This window comes from Anolis carolinensis, chromosome 3, assembly GCF_035594765.1.
Source record: "Anolis carolinensis isolate JA03-04 chromosome 3, rAnoCar3.1.pri, whole genome shotgun sequence".
Lineage (NCBI taxonomy): Eukaryota > Metazoa > Chordata > Lepidosauria > Squamata > Dactyloidae > Anolis > Anolis carolinensis.
This window is the reverse complement of record NC_085843.1, coordinates 86,414,439-86,434,211: the sequence shown is the minus strand read 5'-3', so window position 1 is coordinate 86,434,211 and position 19,773 is coordinate 86,414,439. Positions and strand designations below refer to the sequence as shown.

The 19,773-nt window shown below is 42.5% G+C and overlaps 1 long non-coding RNA gene across 1 annotated transcript in view; it reads left to right on the top strand.

The window, feature by feature from the left end:
• Positions 1–13,997, top strand: part of LOC134297494 (uncharacterized) — a 52,114-nt gene extending 38,117 nt beyond the window's left edge. The window contains exons 2-3 of the long non-coding RNA XR_010004252.1: positions 4,127–4,202; positions 12,950–13,997. This is a non-coding gene — a long non-coding RNA (uncharacterized LOC134297494). The remainder of the gene's footprint in view (positions 1–4,126; positions 4,203–12,949) is intronic.
• The last annotated feature ends 5,776 nt before the right edge of the window (positions 13,998–19,773 follow it).

Here is a 19,773-nt window from a genome sequence, read left to right as displayed (position 1 = left end):
AATGTAACTCACTTTTATGGATTCTCCCTTATTTCCATGAAATCTATCTATCTGCCTATATGTATTTGTACTCTTTGGGATCCCCGGAAATTATGTATTTTTCCCAGCATGGTTTATATTCCAACTTTATTTTATTTTTCATTTTATTTCATATAATTGTCAGGTCATGAAATCAAATAGGAAATATTTTGAACTCAACCTGAACCCCAGAACTTATCCCATTTCCTATGACCCAGGCTTCCCTTCCCAAAAACAAAAGGATAATCTGCCCCCGCTAAACCCAATCAAATTCAAATTGCATGGACAATAAAGGGCTTGAGTTGCCGAATTCGGAGTGTTGACCTAAAGGTGATTCGCCCCAAGGCAAACATTGTCATATCTCATCCAAAGGAAAAACCAGGACACCTCAGGAAGGCGCCCTGCAGAGCCTGTCAATATGGCTCATCACCACCCATCTTTGCTTCCACCTCTGACACCCCAAGGCATATCTAAAAATCTGTATACGTGACAGAAACCCGGACACCCTTGATTGCTGCCATTAATAAATTAAGCACCTTTTAAAAATCGGTCTAGCAGGACTTAATCTGATAGTTCCTGCCCTGTCACCTCATTGTTTCAATAACTCCCGCCTTCTCTTTCCTGATTGGCCCGCGTAGAGACAAAAGGCAGCTTCCTATTGGGCCAACGGAGCAAGGCGGGAAATGAAAGCCCGCCTCGTTCAACCTTCTAGCCTATCAACGATCAGATGGGCGGGGGAGCGGGGCGGGAAATTCAAAGGGCTGTCAGACTGAAATTTTGTATAAATATGGCTTTATTTTGATTGTATGGTACCCTAGTAGACCGAATGATCGCTACTAGAGTCCTCTTCAGCTGAATTGCTCAATAAAGACTCCTTGGCGGATTTTCCTTCAACTTTGGCGGACCGTCTTCATTTCGGCTTCAGGTTGTATTGCGGCTCATATTTTCCTATTGGCTCCGCCAAGGTCCGTTCTCTCAGGACCGGATCGGGTCTCTCCTCAAGGGCCCCGATCCCCTAAAACGCGGTCGACAACACAGAGAATCAGGCCTTTCCCAGAAGATCTCATATGGGAGAGCACAGTTCTTTAAATAACCTGAACCATACCGGGGAGTGAGGGCAATCTAAAAGGACAGTTTAGCAGAAAGGGGAAAAACATCCGTAGGAGGAGGAGAAATGCTTATTTTTCAATTACACCTAGCCTTTTCAGATTTTATACAGTACAATCCACTGTGTGTCTTCTCAGAAGTAAGCTCCACTTACTTCAAAGGAACTAACTCTTTTCTTCACTTATAAAGTGTGTGACGTTATGGGAGGTATACTTGGGTCAGGCCTGGGGGTGAAAGTGGCCAGAGGTGCTTCCTTCTCCTACTCTCCAGAAACCACACCTGCTGACATGGTTCCCTCTGCAAACCCACCATGCAGCAACCTTCCTCATTCCAGACTTGGTAAACAGGGTTGGTTGATGTGAGAGGCTAGTAGTGTCCTTCCTCACTCGTAAAGAGGGGGCAAAGATGGAGAATTTTTTTTCAATTTCTCCTTGCCTTTTGAAGTTTTATGCAGTGAAATCCAATACATATCTACTCAGTCATAAGCCCCATTGTCTTAATGGAACTACTTCCTTTCTGCTGTCAGAAAACATCCCTTCTAGCAGATTGAGGGGAGAGGGCAAGTGAAGCTGCTGTTTCCAAACAGCAGCTTCACTGTGGTTGCTCTATGATACAGAGCTCCAGGTACCAAATGTCAGCAAAAAATATGGCCTGGTCTGGTTGACAACATGGCCAAAAGAATGAGGAGAGGTGGGACTTGAGGAATGAGGGAGAACATTACCAATAAGGGAGGTGAACAAAAGAAGCAAAGCTGAAGCATACTTCCAAGGAAAGGGCTACAATTGGATTGACAGCAACAAAAACCACCTTTAAAGTGCTAACAAAAAGGTGCTGCTAATGGCTGGATATCACAGTAGTGGAAACAGATGTTTGCTTGCATTCTGCGATTTACAAATATAAACTGAGGAACATCTGGCATAAACATTGTCGTTTTAGCTCTGTTTGGATTTGCCTGATGGTTTATTTATTTATTGTATTAGAAGCCAACTGAGGGTATAGTTGTAATGTATTTAAAAACACAAATTAAGATAAAAACTTGGCATTCTACTAAATGTCCTTTGGCCATCTGGAATGCCTCTGGTGCAAGAAGGTCTTCCGTTGTGCATGTGACAGGGCTCAGACTGCATTGTAATAGGTGGTCTGTAGTTTGCTCTTCTCCACACACTCATGTCATGGACTCATTTATGCCAGAGTATGTTCAGCACCTTTCAAGTCGTCCAGTCTTCTGTGTACCCAGGAGGGAGTTTCTCATTCGGTATCAGCCATGGCTTGAGGTTCCGGGTTTTAGCCTGCCACTTTTGGACTCTTGCTTGCTGGTGGTACACTCAGCTGAAGTACAGATGGGAACTGAAATTAAGATTCTGACCTTGATTGTGTACTGGTCATGGAGTGGCACCCAAAACTAGTAGAAAACTGTAAAATACTTAGTGAAAGTGGCTACAATGATACCTAACTCATCATTTACACTCTTTTTCTGTCCTTTTGAACCTAATTTGTGCTGCTTTTTTGTCTTTTTTTCTCCTCTTTTTTCTCAGTTCCTTTAGCTTTTCATAGAAGAGAAAAACTTAGGTCTTCAATATCCAGAAGCTGATCTGTGATAAATTAGGCTAAATAAATATTACTTATTACTTAGCATTAAATTTGATCCAGCTGTTTCTTCCACTTGCTCTTGTGCATACAGTCATGGTTGAAAATAAGAGTAAGGATGAGGATTTAGCCATAGAAGATTATAAACTAACAAATTCCTTGTCCCCCAACATCTTGAGGTTTCAATCAAGGGTATGTAGCCCGCTTCTTGTAGCAAAAAGAGGGGAGGGTAGTGTTGGAATCTAACCCCACATGGCTCAAGTCTGTAGTCCTCAATGAAAAGTATATGGATAGAATTAAGCTAGGCTGAGGGAATCCCCCTCCCCTCGTGACACAATGGGTTAAACCCTTGTGCTGGAAGGACTGCCGACCGACAGGTCAGTGGTTCGAATCCGGGAAGAGTGGGTGAGCTCCCTTTGTCAACCCCAGCTCTCCATGCAGGGACATGAGAGAAGCCTCCCACAAGGATGGTAAAACATCAAAAATCTGGGCATCCCCTGGGCAACGTTCTTGCAGATGGCCAATTCTCTCACACCAGAAGTGACTTGCAGTTTCTCAAGCCGCTCCTGATATGGAAAAAAAAAATCCTGAATGCCAGCAGTGTCTGTTTTCTCTCATTCTCTATCCATGGAACTTCTCCAGGATGCATATTCTTTTGTTTTAAGACCTCATGGTCATTCATTCATTCCCCTCGCTTTCATTCTGATCTTTTCAGTCTGTCTCTTTCTAGTTGTGTGTAAATGAGAAAATGTAGTCTTTAGATATTTTTCTTTTGTTTGAACTTAGACATAGAGTTAGACAGAGAGCTTAGACCCAATCAATTTCTATCAAGAAATGTAATTCTTACGTTTGAATAAACCTTTTGAAACTTTTAATCACAATAATTATTTACAGTCACACTATATTGCTTTTGCTTCCTGTGAGCTAAATGTTCTACTGGGTATTCTTTTTGCACTTTTAAATACTCTGCTGTTTTGGGGAAAATTCCCAAACAGATAGGTCAAGGTGACAGTGAAATAATCCAGACATCTGTTTGTTTTTTCATCATCTCAGGAGTTTGCAGAGATTTGGGACTGGCCCATTTTTGCTATTTTAACCAGGAAATGACACGAAGAAGCAACAACATTGGTTTTGAAAGACCATGTAAAGATGAAAAGCACATTTGTCACAATAATGCAGATAAAATTAAGTGTAACCATGTCAGAACAACTATCTGGGCCCTATATGGGCTACTTAGTTTTCCTTGTATGGATGCAGTTTGGGAACAGTATTTTCTCAGTAGTACCATTTCAAAGCATGATCTATTATTATTATTTTATTGTATGACACAGCAAACAAGATAGACATACTGGATTTCATATTAATATTATTATTAATATTATTATTGTTGTTGTATTTATTTATACCCCCAAAGGAGACTCCCCCAAAGGGATCCTTTACCAGAGGTCGATAAGCTCCTTTGAATTCAGCACGACTGACTTCCAAGTACCGTAAGTATGTATTGGATTGGTAGGTGGAATAAAGAACAGGGCTCTTGTGCTTGTAACAGTTGCGTAGGGGAGAGCATTCCAACAGATTTTGCTTCTCAGCTTTCCCCTTCTTCTCAGCAACTCCTGCTGAAGTTCCCTCTTCTATACAACTGTTAAAGATACAGGAGCCCTGTCTTTTAGTTCACTTGGTAACCCTAGTGTATGCAGAACTCTCGAATCAATTTCTTTACCTGAAATCATCCATGAGCAAGAAGGGTTTTGCAACCCCTTTGATTTTGCAGTCCTGGGGCAATGGAGCAGACAAATTTGAAACCAGAGCCTGGGAAATATCTTTTTGGACTGCATCTCCCAGAATGTATCAGCCAGCATACATAATCGTCTTTCTGTCTTGGGGATCCTGGGAAGTGTAGTTGCCGAAGTACAGTAGAGTCTCGCTTAGCCAGCCTTCGTTCATCCAACATTATGTATTATCCAATGCAGTCAGTGCACCTCTCCACATGTTGGGCCCCCGCCGGAAGGGGCGAGACATGGCTGGCACAGACTTTTCCCGTCAGGCACAGCATCCGGCCTACACAGCATCTAGCCTATTATCCATTATCAGAATATTCATATCCTAAGCACTCAAATACCCCAGGGCAATGGGAAAGCAGATGAGATTAAAACTATGCTTACAAAGTGGGACTGAACCTCAAGAAAAACTGGGAGTTAATGCTGCTTTATTATACCACATCACTCCATATCTGACTCCTTGCAGTTCCAGAGCCCCCAAAGGGGAATAGGGAAATGCCACCCTCCAGGAGATTAATGTGAACATGACCAAATCACTTTTATTCATATAATGCCAGTGCATTCTGTCCTTTTCATATTGCATATTGTAAATGATCACCTTTTAATGAAACCAAAGAACTACACAATTTACAAACAATTAAAAACAAAATATATCACAATAAGGAATTCAACCAGCAGTTCTCGTCATAAGCAGGATGAGCAACATACAATTTACAAAATTCACATCCACCTACGTAATTTGACGTTTAATAGGCTTTTCCTTAATCTTTCCTTATTATCCAACATTTTCACTTATCCAATGTTCTGCTGGCTCGTTTATGTTGGATAAGTGAGACTCTGCTGTAATTTTTCTGAGCTACATGTGGTAGATAAATGTCATTTAATGCACATTGAACTCATGGTGATAGTGAACTATGACAGTCCCATAATTCACTCCCAGTCTGAACTCCCATCCCCTCTGCTGGAAATGACAACCTTCTTCAAGCTTTCTCTAGTAATGTTTATCTATGATCCTGCTTCTGGTATGCAGCTTCCTTTACTCTATGGTTCGTGAGAAGTTATAAAAGGGCTGCCTACCACATTATCACTATAGACTACTACAGCCAACAGACAGACCACAGACTACTTCAGACCTCAGGTCACACATGTGCTTGATGTTTTACTGCAAGAGATGTCCTGGCCAGATAGCACAGATAATTATCTCAAACATATCTGAAACTGGACTGATAAGTTTTGTACCTGTATATACAAAACACATGAAGGTTGTGAGTACACCAAATATGTTATTTTTATCCAAGCCAACTTCATTTTTGTCTCATGAGTGCATGATATAAAACAAGCTGTTTTATGGGAGTATATATATATTGGGCACTGAAAAGCACTTGTAAAGCTCTGCTATTTTTATGCACTGTTTTCCTAACAGATCAGAGATAACAGGTTATTCAGTGTAACAACTGAAACTATTGCCTAGCATATTTATATCTGGTTGTATGTATACCACAAGAGAAGATTCTACTCTAAAGGGTTTTTTGGCTCTTCTCCAAAAGGTGTTTTCCAAAAGGTTATAAATGCCATTTTCCAAAAATCCCACTCCAAATCACTGGTATCCACCGCCCTGCAGCTTGAAATGACAACTAAAAATCTTTTCTTCTCAATCCCTGCATAGCTTACATTGTTATTCAGACTTCAACTCCTATTCAGCATTCCTCAATTGTGAGGAATGCTGGGAGCTACAGTTCAACAATACCTGAGAGACTACAAGTCTGACGTAGAGTCTGCATTGTATCTTGCTTAGCAGTTGTTGACTTTGATTTTAATTAGCTCCTAGCTAATTTTTATTGACTATAGTGATCATTGCTACATAAAAATATAAATGGCATCTAAAATATTATAGTTCTTTCTCTCATACTATGCCCTTTTAGCGTGTGACACTCCTAAGCAGTGCTTTTGAAACATGAATAAATTGATACCTCGTAGGGAAGGATTGTGTTTATTTAGAAGTCACATTGTAGGTTTGTTGTTCATTAGTGTGACAAAGAGTTTTGCCTCTTTAATAATGGATTGTAAGGGTGCCAGGATATCACTTTTGGATGATACTGCTGATCGCAATAAGAGATGAGAGCTGGCTCTGTATATCCTGTGTCCTGTTCTGCACCTTATGCACTCGTATGGCATGAGCCAACCATGGGATTCGTACATTAATGAGTGGTTTATTCATTGCTTTGAATCTATAAGATGAAGCATTTCATGTCATGCTTCTCACCAGGAGACAGGGGTTTGTTTCTCAGAGTGGGGTGAAGGCTATGCAATGTGTCTCACTCTGTAGGAGATCGATAATGATAATGTTTTACGAGGTCTTCATGGAGAAGATGGTGGTGAAGAATGAAATCTAATTAGTAGGCCTGCCAGTCTGGCAGGAGGTTAATTTGTATAATGAGGCAATGAGACACTGATATGCTTAAATCAGGATGCATTACTATGCTGACATAAGAAAGCTATTATAAATTTCTTACTCATGGATTCATTATGTTGGTTCACCATATATCTGTTGTAATTGTCGTCACCCCCCCCCCCCCCAGTAGAACAGTGCTTCCTCTCACATGTGCCTGTCCTGTGCCCGAGAATGGACTATATAGACCAGAAGGTAGAATTGTGGAAGATTTATCTTAATCACGTTCTTAAGGTTTAATTCACTACAGCTACCTTTATCCTGCCAGTTCATAACATATGTGGAAAGGGTACGACCATCTATTGCTAAAAATATACTATATATTTTTGAAGTCACAGACTGGCATGTTTCCCTGACAAAGTTGAGTATTATCTTTGATGTTTTGAAGATTTGGCCAAACGTAACATTTCAACGTGGCCCTTAATCCGCTTTTTAGCTGTGTTCCAGCACCAATGAGAAAGGTACTATATATACCAGGTATAGGCAAACTCAGGGATGGGGGACGGATGTGGCCCCTTGGGCTCTTTTCTCAGGCCCTCTTTCCTTCCTCTTTCCTTTCCTCCCTCCCTCATCTCCTTCTTTCTCCCTGCCTCCCCTCCACCCTTTCGTTCTTCCTTCCTTTCTTCTTTCCTCCCTCCTTCGCGCTCTTTCTTCTTCCTCCTTCCTTCCTTCCTTCCTTCCTTCCTTCCTTCCTTCCTTCCTTCCTTCCTTCCTTCCTTCCTTCCCTTTGGTCTTTCCTTCCTTCTCTTTTCCCTCCCTTCCCTCCCTCCATTTCCTCCCATCCATCCATCCATCCATCCTGCTCTTCCTCGTTTCCATCCTTCCTTCCTTCTCTTTTCCCTCCCTTCCCTCCCTCCATTTCCTCCCTCCCATCCATCCATCCATCCATCCATCCATCCATCCATCCATCCATCCTGCTCTTCCTCCCTTCCTTCCTTCTCTTTTTCCTTCCTCCTTTCCTCCTGAGGGATGTTTAACTGGGAGAAGATAAGCTAGAGAGGGAACGTGAGAACCATATTTCAATATTTTAAAGGGTGTCCCATTGAGAAGAAGGAGGAAAACTGACCTTCTGATGCTCTGGAGACCAGGGCACAAAGGAGCAATGGTTTCAAATGACAGAAAAGGGAATTCAACTGAAAAGATTAGGAAGAACTTCCTGGAGAGTGGCGTAGGCTGCCTGGGAGTGTGGTGGAGTCACCTTCTCTGGAGGCTTTTCCACAGAGGCTGCCTATCGGGAGTGCTTTGATTGTGCCTTCTTGCATGGCAGGAGGTTGGACTGGATGGCCCTTGGGAGTTTCTTCCAGCTCTAGGATTCTAGGATTCTATATCAGGAGTCGGCAATACAGGGTCACTTTTTCTCTCCTATCCACCATCTCATCCTGATCAAGGCTAACCCTTTTGGGATCCAAAAGTTTCCTGTCTTTCCTTCACTTTCTGAGAGAAGAGGATGGAAAGAGCAGGGAGAGGGCTTGGGGAGAGCCTCCTCCCTCCTAGCCCATCCACCCCATTCTAACCTCCAAGTTAGAAAGTTTGCCCATACCAGGTATATACTCCTATATAAATGAAGAAAATTTAATTAAAAAACAAACATCCGACTTACAAATGACTCATAGTTAAGAACGGGGGTGGGACAACAGGAAGTGAGAGAAGCTTACCTCTAGAAAGGGAAATTCACTCCTGAAAGAGTTATCATGGAGAAAATGTATCTCCACTGATGCTTTATCACTAATCCTTGTTTTTACAACAAGCCATTTTTTTCAAAATCCGATTATCACAGGGACAAAAAGTAAGGTGAAATCTTCTGAACTGGGGCATCATATATATAGGGCTGGAGTTACACTTTAAAAATGTACCTCTCCTGACTTACAAGTACATTCAACTTAAGAAAAACCTACAGAATCTATCTTGTTCTTAACTTGGGGACTGCCTGTACTTAAAAAGGTGAGAGCGTAGTCCTTTCTGGGAGAACCTAAAAGAAGTACTGACACCCATTACTCTGTCCACTGTGATGCCGTTGCCTGCCTTTTTCGATGTCTAAACATGAAATGGTGGTGGCAGCAGCAGCCAAGGGTTGCTAATCCCCCTGAGACAACATTGGTGCTTTTTCTACTCCACAAAATGACCCTTGACTTATACATGGGTCATATAAAAATCCATAATTTTGACCCCAAAACTTACACTTGATTTATACATGAGGTCAGCTTAGACATGAGTATATATGAGAGGTTTATACACGGCTTGGGAAAGTCACTTTTTGGACTACATGTCTCAGAATCTTACCACCAACATGGTGCTGGATGAAACCTCTAATGTTAACAATGAACTTTATCAAGCTTTCCAAATGCGTGGTAGAAGCATTGTCAGTAAAACAGGTTCCAAAGGCTGCCTGGTGAACTCACTGCTCTCTTCGAATGGAGGAGTTTATGAGTTACACTTTGGATAGATATTCAGGGACATGTTTGAAATTCCAAAGTGGTGTTTAGTGTTCTCAAATGGAGAATCAAATTTTATTGCTGTGATTTTATCGATTTTCTTTTCCCTGACAAGCGGAAGGCCTGATGTGTCTGCAGTTTGAAGAAAAACTATAGACTGATTCTGGCAGAAGCACTCTGACATGAAGGTAGTACCACAATATGGACTTTATCAAGTTCTGTTGCAGATTATAAAGGGAGCAAGCCAAATGACTTCCTCCATAAAGGAGTCAGATTTCTGTTTTGACTCAGGGAAGGGTAGAAAAATAAATATGCAGTGAAACCAGGGCACATAGAAGTGAAGTGCCATGTTTTTGATCAGCAGGGTTGTCAACTGTCATCCCCCCTGACATTCATCTGGAGGCATGGGGCAGAGCATTATCAGTATGCTGATGACACCCAAATGCAATTCGTCATGCCTTCCAAAACAGCTCTAGCTAAGGATAGTATGTCTCCTCCAGAACACAATTTCTTACCTCAGTCCAAGTACTGCTCCAATATATGTGATTCTTGTGGTTTTGAAGTGAAAGCATTACTTTTAGATGCTTACAGGCTATAATTTGATTATTTTAAAGCCCGTTTTACTCCACAATTTCTAAGATAATTCTTTCTTTCTTTCTCTTTTTTTCCAATGTATCCTGAATTGGATTTGAGGTGGTTGGTTGGAAGGTAGTTACTTTGACACCCTCCAAAAAGTGTAGTGTCATCTTTTTGTCACATTCAGTATGCATATATTTGCATATTCAAATAACAAAGACCTGGAATTCTCTGCTGATTGTGTGTGTGTTACATTATATTAAATTCAATGTAAATGTAAGCCCTGTTCTATTAAAGATGTAAAGATCAGGGCATGTTTCTAAACCCATTTACATTTTGTGTATGTATGTGGAAAACTGCACATTTAAATATCTGAAGATGTGAGATTCTCTGCTCATTGGGGGATACTTTCTATACTTTTTCAAGTATTTATATTTTATTTAGTTTTGTTAAATGCATTTGCATTGGTTAGGGAAATGGTCTAGAGCTCTACAATATTTTTGATAGGGACTTTCATAACACAGGTGAAGTCAGAGTTAGATAGCTGTCAAATCTTTGGTCAATGGGAGGAAATCAGACTGACAGGATGGCTGAAGTTAGCAATCCTCCCTTATTCAGGTGGGAGGGGAGAAGGGGAGGGGACAGGGTGATGGTATGCTGGTCTCTATGTTATATGATTTCAGCTTCCGCAATAGGGCCTGGTGTGTCCAGCTTCCCAGAAGGCCGAATAAGACACAGATGGGTTGAAGGCAAAGTCAGGTTTATTCTCAATGGCCAGAGAGAATGTCAGTGGAGAAAGCACTCCAAAAACTGACACACTACAATTGTGAATACTGAGCATTTTTACTTCATTTGAGAGCTATTCCAGATTCCTGTGCAAGCTCCCGATTGGTGCAGAAACTGTTCAGCTATGATCCACTTCCAAGGAACTCTGACATGAGTTCACTGTGTGCTACCATCCCATCTCTCAATTCATTGTAAGGGTATTATGGAAATTGGAGGGAATATTTCCTGGGGTCCTCGGTGTGTTGGGCAATATTCCAAAGCAATTTAGGAAAGGTTATTGCAAGACAAGATGCTTGTGCTCACTGTAGGTTCCAATGGAGCCATGTCTTCATATATTTATACAGTTTATATAATTCATAATTTGGGGGGGAGGGGTCTGATTTAATCTAGATTGGATGGGTGGAACAGGATAAGAAAGAGAAGGACGAGATAAATCCTATCCCTCTCTGCTTTTCTTTCCAGTACTGGCCTTGACAGGTCTGGCCTTCTTAGGAGTTTCCCTATTATCCCTAGGGCTGTTGAGGATAGGATGACTCTATCATTCATGGGATCGGCATAGGTCAATGTTGACTTGATAGCAATTACGTAAACATAAAATGTCAATGTGCCTTCAAGTCACCTATCAATTTATGGCAACCCCATGAATTTCATAGAGCTTTCTTAAGTAAGGGTTACTCACAAGTAGTTTTGTCATTTCAGTCCTCTGAAATGTAGCCTACGGCACTTGGTATTCATTAAAGTACTAACCAGGGCTGACTCTGATTCATTTCCCAGATCAAACAGTATCTTGTGCCTTTGGGTATATTAAGACCCATGTAAATGAAGTATCAGTTGTAATAATCTTTACTTTAACTTTCTTTTAGTTTTAGATAACCTTAGCAAACCATTTTCATATTTATGAAAATTCAGTGTTTAGCTGAGAGAATGTTACAAATTCTCTGTATAGGAAATACCTGTGGTAATCCTTCATATAACATTTAGTTTCAGATAACTTCAGCAAACCATTCTTCTCTACAGCAATCTTTAGGTGACTCCTTTAACAAACATCAATCCCTTTAGATGAGAAAACTCAAATTACTCTACAAAATGGTTTCAGTTTGTGTTGTTACAATTCAGTTGTGTTGCTGTTGGAAGCTATACACACCTTGTGTATTTTAACACATTCTGAACACTGTTTTAACTAAATGTAAACAAAACATTTGGTTTCTACATTTCTCTTCCCCTATCATTATTTTGAAAGAGGTGTGTTTCTGACATCAATGTGATTTCTAACCGTTCATTTACTTAACAAATATTGATATATGTATAAGAATAACAAATCAACTCAAAGGAGATCAAACACAATAAGAAATAAATGATCATACAAGGTTCCAATGCACAGAAGATTATTCAATGTTCATCTGTAAAAAATCATTCAAGGTTGTTTGTAAGTCTCTGAAATTGGTTGTCCACAGCTTTCCAGCTCATAATGCTGAATTTGTTCATAGCTGTCTTGAATCACATTGTTGGGAGAAGATGGGATATACATTAAATAAATAAATAAAGCTAGTAAAACATTACCAAGTCTGAAAGAACCGCATTCTTCCATTTGTCTTTGTGCCCTTATCTGCTTAGTCAACTTTTCAATTGCAATGATATTTCACATGGAGACACACCTTACAAACACTAACAAATTCTTTGGCCTAAATCCAATTGCAAATCCCAACTAGAGCAGATCCATTGACTCAACCACTGAATGGTACATTAACATTCATGTCATTCTGATTCTTTCAATGAAATTGCACTATTTGGGACTAATAATTGGATTTATGCCTTTATTTACTTTCAGGTTTAGCTGCCAGTTAGAATCTAGACATTTGTTCATTGTGGCTGGCCATTGATAACCAATGGCATCTAAGTTAGGGTTGCTCTGTAACTTTTTTGTTTAAAAGGCACTTGGTCATATTTCCACTATGTATTTTATTTCTGTTGACAATACATTTCAGGAGGCAAGGGTATCCAATGGAAAACCAGCAAAGTGATCCATCCTAGTGGCTTATCAGAGAACACAGTATTTTTAATCAAGGAGAAATCTCTAAACAATTTGAAGAAAGACTTACTATGTTTCTTAAGCAAAGACGGGTCAAACCTTCATTATGGGCATTTTGAATTAGAAGAGTATCATCTTATGGGAAAAGGATATATTAATGGTTTTTCTTTCTTTTTTTACATGTCAGGAGCGTCTTGAGAAACTTCAGGTCACTTCTGGTATGAGAGAATTGGCCGTCTGCAAGGATGTGGCCCAGGGGATGCCCAGATGTTTGATGTTTTACCATCCTGTGGGAGACTTCTCTCATGTCCCCGCATTCGAACCGGCAACCTTCAGGACAGAAACCCAACCTTCTGGTCAGCAGTCCTGTCTGCACAAGGGTTTAACCCCTTGCACCACCGGGGGCTCCTCTTTTCTTCTTGTAATGGGGGTGGAAAAATGAGAAAATAAAACCACCAGGCAGAGGATGTAAAACTCTTGGGATTAGGTAATTTAGATCTGTATGTCATCAGTGTTTATTGACTGTGGTAGTAATCATGAATTTTTATATTAGGAAATGTATTTCTACTTTTTTGTCTTTGTATTTTGTGTGATGGTTTATATTCTTCCGTTATATTGCTGTGTGTAGATTTTGTGGGGGTTTTTTGTGTGTGAATAAAATATATTTTTAAAGAGAACAGTATTTTTCAGGCCAGTGGTTTCAAAAAATTTCTTAGTGGGACTACTTTAGACACTTGAATTTTTTTTAATCATGTCAGAAGCAACTTGAGAACATACTGCAAGTCGTTTCTGGTGTGAGAGAATTGGCTGTCTAAAGAGTCATTGCTCAGGGGACGCCCGGATGTTTTACCATCCTGCTGGGTGGCTTCTCTCATGCGCCCACAAGCTAAAGCTGATAAATGAGAGCTCACCTCATCTCACAGATTCAAACCGGCAACCTTCACATCAGCAACTCAACCTTCAAGTCAGCAGTCCAGCTGGCACTGGTTCAACCCATTGCACCACTGCGGCTGCTAAACACTTGCGCCATGAAATACTTTATGTAGATTATAGTAAAAACATATGAGGTTGAAGAAGCTAAGCTTGGTGAAGGGAAGACTGGGGGTTGACCTTGTTGGAATTCAACCACCCACTGCTCAAATCTGCAGTCCTCAATGAGAAGCAACTAGATAGCATTAGACTAGGTTGAGGGAATCCCTCTCCACACACACACACACACACACACACACACACACACACACACACACACACTGGCTCCTGAATGTCTGTTGATGTATCTGTTTTTTTTTTTCTCTTTCTCCTCCCATCCTCATTGATGATGTAAGACCTCATAGTCACGCTTTTTCTTCCACCCTTTCATTCAGAATTCTCTCTACTCTGTATGATTGGGAAAATGTACTACAGTAGAGTCTCACTTATTCAACACTCGCTTATCCAACGTTCTGGATTATCCAACACATTTTTGTAGTCAATGTTTTCAATACATAGTGATATTTTGGTGCTAAATTCGTAAATAAAGTAATTACTACATAGCATTACTACTTTTTCTGTAAATTTGTTGTGTAACATGATGTTTTGTGACTTAAATTGTAAAATCATAACCTAATTTGATGTTTAATAGGCTTTTCCTTAATCCCTCCTTATTATCCAACATGTTCACTTATCCAACGTTCTGCCGGCCCGTTTATGTTGGATAAGTGAGACTCTACTGTATTTAGAAGTTTTTTCCTTTTGTTTGATCCTTAGAAGTAATGTAATTAGAGAGAAGCTTAAACCCAATCTTTTATATCAAGAAATGTAGTTCTTATATTTTTAAAAGAAACCATCAAAACTTTAAGGATTGAACTCTGCATCTTTGCCTCCATATCTCAAGAATTCCTTTACAGCCACTTTCTGCTTGCTGTGAGCTAACTGCCCAGTTAAGTATCCTGTTTTGTATTTTAAAATACTCTTATGTTGGAGATTTCCCTAACAGACCTGATTGCACACTTTAAATATCTCAAGGGTGGCCATGGAGAGGAGATCAGGCCTGTTTTCTGTTGTCCCAGAACATAAGACCAGGTCTAATGGTTTAATGTTACAGAAGAATAGATTTCAACTGAACGTTAGAAGAACTTCTTGATAGGAAGAGGAGTTCTGCAATGGAGTCAATTGCTTAGAGAGGTGGTGATGTCTTCTCAGAATTTCTTCAAAAATATGCTGGATAGCTACCTGCTGTTTTAACTGGAATTTTGTATCATGTAGAGCAGGCATGGGCAAACTTGGGCTCTCTGGGTGTTTGGACTTCAACTCCCACAATTCCTAACAGCCTACTGGTTGAAGTCCAAAACACCTGGAGGGCCTAAGTTTGCCCATGATGGACGTAAAGCGGTGGTTCTCAACCTGGGGTCCTCAGATGTTTTAGGCTTACAACTCCTAGCCAGTTTACCAGCTGTTTGGATTTTTGGGAGTTGAAGGCCAAAAACATCTGGGGACCCCAGGTTGAGAACCACTGACATAGAGGGTTGGTTAGCCCAGGAAGCCTCTTTCAACTCTATGATTTTATGTTACTATGATTCAGTGAAAATTTATAGATTTGTTCGAGAAACAATATTCTAAATACCAAAGAATTATAAGAACTTTGAATATATTCAGAACCGGCCCGAGGTAATTTTAAAAGATATGCAGGAAAAAAAATTCCGCCGCCCCCCCCCCCCGCGACGCGGGAGGTGTGGCCACGCAACGCAGGAGGCGTGGCTAGGCCTGGCACCGCCTCCCGCGTCGCGTGGCCACGACCCCGCGTCGCACGGCCACGCCTCTCGCGGCACAGGTGGAGCAGGAGGCGGGGCCAGGGTGCGCGGCACGGGAGGTGGGGCCAAGTCTGGCCCCGCCTCCCGCACCACGCACCCTGGCCCAGCTGGCCTGGGCCAGCCAGGCTGCGGCGGGAGTCTCTCCAGGCCGCAGCAAAGGCTTTGTTGCGGCCTGGAAGGCCTCCGCAGCAGCCTGCCTGACCCAGGCTGGTGTTATGTGATTTTAGCTCTGCTAAAACTGTGGGTTCAGGGCCCGGAGTGCCAAGCTTTCAGAGGACCAGATAAAACACAGACAAAGTGAGGGCAAAATCAGAGACTTTATTCTCAATTACCAGAGAGAATGTCAGTGAAGACCCACTCCAAAGGACTGACATGGCACAACCATGAACACATGAGTTTATTTACAGTACATCTGACAGAAAGGCAGAACAATAAAGAAGAACTGGAAATTGCCACACTGGTTGTTCATAGGTCTTGGAGGCTAGGGTCTGCAGTCTCAATGGAAGAGGCAATGGGAGAAGTCTGCTTCTCCCTCTGAGTCAATCAGAGGTGAGGCAGGGAATATAATGAACTCCATCGTAGATTTGAAGTCTTGCATCTGTCTGTGAGTCCTTCCCAGGATCAGGGTGCATTTGGGTCTGTCTAGGAAAAATGCAGTTTTATGGGTGTTTGATGGGTCTTGATGTTCCAGGGACAGCTCAGACAAAGAAGTGTTGACTGATAAACAAAAGGTGTTCAAAGCTCGGTTAGCTAAAATAGAGATTTCACAGAGGGGGTCTGGATGGATCCTGTGGACAAGGAAACTTAGATTAAATCATATGAGGGTGGGGAGCCTCTGTGTCTCTTCATAAGAAAACCATTTGTGTCCTGGGGTTTTCCAGGGTATTGTGAGGAGATTATGATAATTATTCCTGGAATCCTAGGGTGTGGTGGAGAAACATTTTGAAACATTCCAAGAGAAATTTGTGAAAGGTTACTAGTGGGTGAGGAAGATTCCAATGTGTGCTTGCTGTATATCTGAATGGAATAATAATAATAATAATAATAATAATAATAATAATCATCATCATCATCATCATCATCATCATCATCATCATCTTTTATTCCACCCCATCTCTCTGAAAGGACTCGGGATGGCTCACATGGGAACTAAGCCCAGCAATACCCAATAAAATACAATCACATAAATACGTTTCAAACATAGGTTAGTTAAAAGTTTCCCCTGACATTGTCCGTAGACACCTCCAAGGTCATGTGGCCGGCATGACTGCATGGAGCGCCGTTACCTTCCCGCCGGAGCGGTACCTATTGATCTACTCACGAGAGGCGTGAGCCGCGTGATGCGGGGGTGTGGCCGCGCGACGTGGGAGGCGGGGCCAGGGAGCGCCGCGCAGGAGGTGGGGCCAGGTCTGGCCCTGCCTCCCACACCGTGCGCCGTGACACGGCCGGCCTGGCCCAGTCAGGCTGTGGTGGGAATCTTTCCAGGCCTTCACCGTGGCCTGGAAGGACTTTCCTGCCTCGCTCTGGCCCTGCGTCCCACGCAGCGCAAGAGGCGGGGTCAGGGCGGCGGGGCCAGGGCGCACAGCATGGAGCTAAGTCTGGCCCCGCCTCCTACGCCACCAGTGTGTCTTGTGAAGACCTTGGAAATTCTTCAGGAATAGAAGGAAAAGGAGATACTGATATTCGCTTTCAAACATGCATGTATAGACATAAAGGGGGATAATGTAAATGTGTGTCCATATGTGCCTGTTTATTTATGGTGACCCCATGAAGTTCATGGGTTTTCTTTAGCAAGGAATTCTCAAAAGTGGCTTTGCCGTGTCCTTCTGAAATATAACACCAATGGGCATGCATAATTCACAACAGGATTGGGAGGGATATGTCAGCTGAGAAACAGGGAAGATAAGAGTGAAATGAACAAAAGGCTTCAGTTTTGAGGGTGCAACATCAATAAAAAACTGAGTATCTTGAAGAAGATTCACATCTGTCTGTCAGTTCTGCTTACACACTGCAGATTACAGGACATGTCTACAGAATATAGACAAGAGGAAAAGATGACTATTGCTGCTCAATAGGAGAGTGGGAGGGCTTTTCGGATAAATCAATATAGGTTTTTTGACTTTTATTTCAGATTTCTTAGAATTTTGTCCCGTGCTTCAAAAGGAAATATTTTCTTTCTCTGTGGGTCCAATTTCTACATACTGTCTTCAAAGAAATCATAACCATGAGAAAGCTTTTAAAAACATTAGGAAAAAAAACTATTTGTCTCTTTAGTTTGGAGTAGCTCCAGGAAATTACAGATCCATTGATCAAATTTCTGTCCCAGCTCAATGGATAAAAAGCCTTCTTGAAGTTGAAAGATTTCAACAGAGGAAACAAATCTTCCTGAGAAGGCACCAGCATTGTTTTTCAGTCCTGATTCACCAGTGTTTTGGACTTCTTTAAATGTGTACAGAAATTGTATATGTGATTTTATGAACGTTTTTGGCAAAGCCCATCCCCAGAATCTCATGGAACATCATGGGAAAAGAGAGGACACCGTAACTTTTTTTTTTTGTTGAGAAACTGTAAGTCGCTTCTGCTGTGAGAGAATTGGCCATTTACAAGGACATTGCCTAGGGGACGCCCAGATGTTTGATGTTTTTACCATCCTGTGGGAGGCATCTCTCATGTTCCTGCATGGAGCTGAAGTTGACAGAGGGAACTCATCCGCGCTCTCCCCAGATTCAAACCGGCAACCTTCAAGTCAGCAACTCAAGCTTCAAGTCAGCAGCCCTGTCAGCATAAGGGTTTAAGCCACTGCGCCACCGGGGGCTCACCTTACTTTATGAACTGATAGATAAGGAAATAGCAGTTGGTGAGATCTGTTTCAACAAGAGAGGCCTGTTTCACAATGAATAAAAGAAAGCCACAGCATATTTTTTGTAAATGTATACTACAAACTGTAAGACAATGCACTTTTCAAAAACTCAAAATGGAAAAGTGCAACACTGAGAATGTGCATTTCTGAATTTTGTATTACTGGAGTCACTTAAGAACAGCAACAAGTTTGGGTAAAGATTTAAGCTGCCTGGCCTCCAGAGAGACACAAGAACTAAATATTTTTCCCTGAGCCCATTTCAAAAGCAGGCATTGGAGATGCATGTGGCCCATGACCAGGGCCGGTTGAACGTAGAGGCTGCTGAAGGGGCCGCTTCGGGCACACGCCCGATAGGGGCGCTGTTGAGGCGTCAACAGCGCCCCCGTAGCACCACCGATGCTGCCGTGCCGCGAGCGATCGAAGCTCCGCCCCAAACTGCACAGCGCAGATCGCCCATTTCGCCGGAGGCTGCTCAACGCAGGCGCAGATCGCCGGCCGATCTGCGCCTGCGTTGAGCAGCCTGAGCTCAATACAGGCGCAGATTGCCGGCCGATCTGCGCCTGCGTTGAGCAGCCTCCGGCGAAATGGGCGATCGGCACTGTGTGCATGAGCGGAAGGGTCCCATAGCCCAAAACAGCCAATGGGACCCTTCCGCGCATGCGCAGGGGGTCGCTCACTCGCACGATGATGTAAGGCACACAGTGTGCCTTACGTCACCATGCGAGGGAGTGAGCGACCTCCGGCCGGCGCTGGACCCCTACCTCCTGCCCGCGCTGGGCCCGGCCTCCCAGCCCGCTCTGGGCCCACACTCCCGGCCCTCACTGGGCCCGGCCTCTTGGCTCGCTCTGGGCCCGGCCTCCTGGCTCATGTTGGGTCTGCCTTCCTGGAAAACTAGGCAAGGGGGGTTTGTATATCCGTGGAATAAGGTCCAGGGTGGGAGAAAGTACTCTTGTCTGCTTAAGGCAAGTGTGGATGTTGCAATTGGCCACCTTGATTAGCTTTGAATTGCCTTGCATCTTCAAAGCCTGGCTGCTTCCTGCCTGGGGGGATCCTTTGTTGGGAGGTGTTAGCTGGCCCTGATTGTTTCATGTCTGGAATTCCTCTGTTTTTGAGTGTTTTTTTACTGTCCGGATTTTATTTATTTATTTCCCATACTTGTGTCCCGCCCTTCTCACCCCGAAGTTTTGGGGGGGGGGCAAAGTTCTGTTCGCCTACACTTGAAAATTACATTGGGCTGGATCTGCCCATGACTGTGCTTTGACCTGTTTTAAAACCAACAGAGCAGGGGCTGAACTGAATCAGACCTCTATTGTGATTGGAGGAATTGTAACCCTTTACCCACATCCTTCGATACCACAGTTC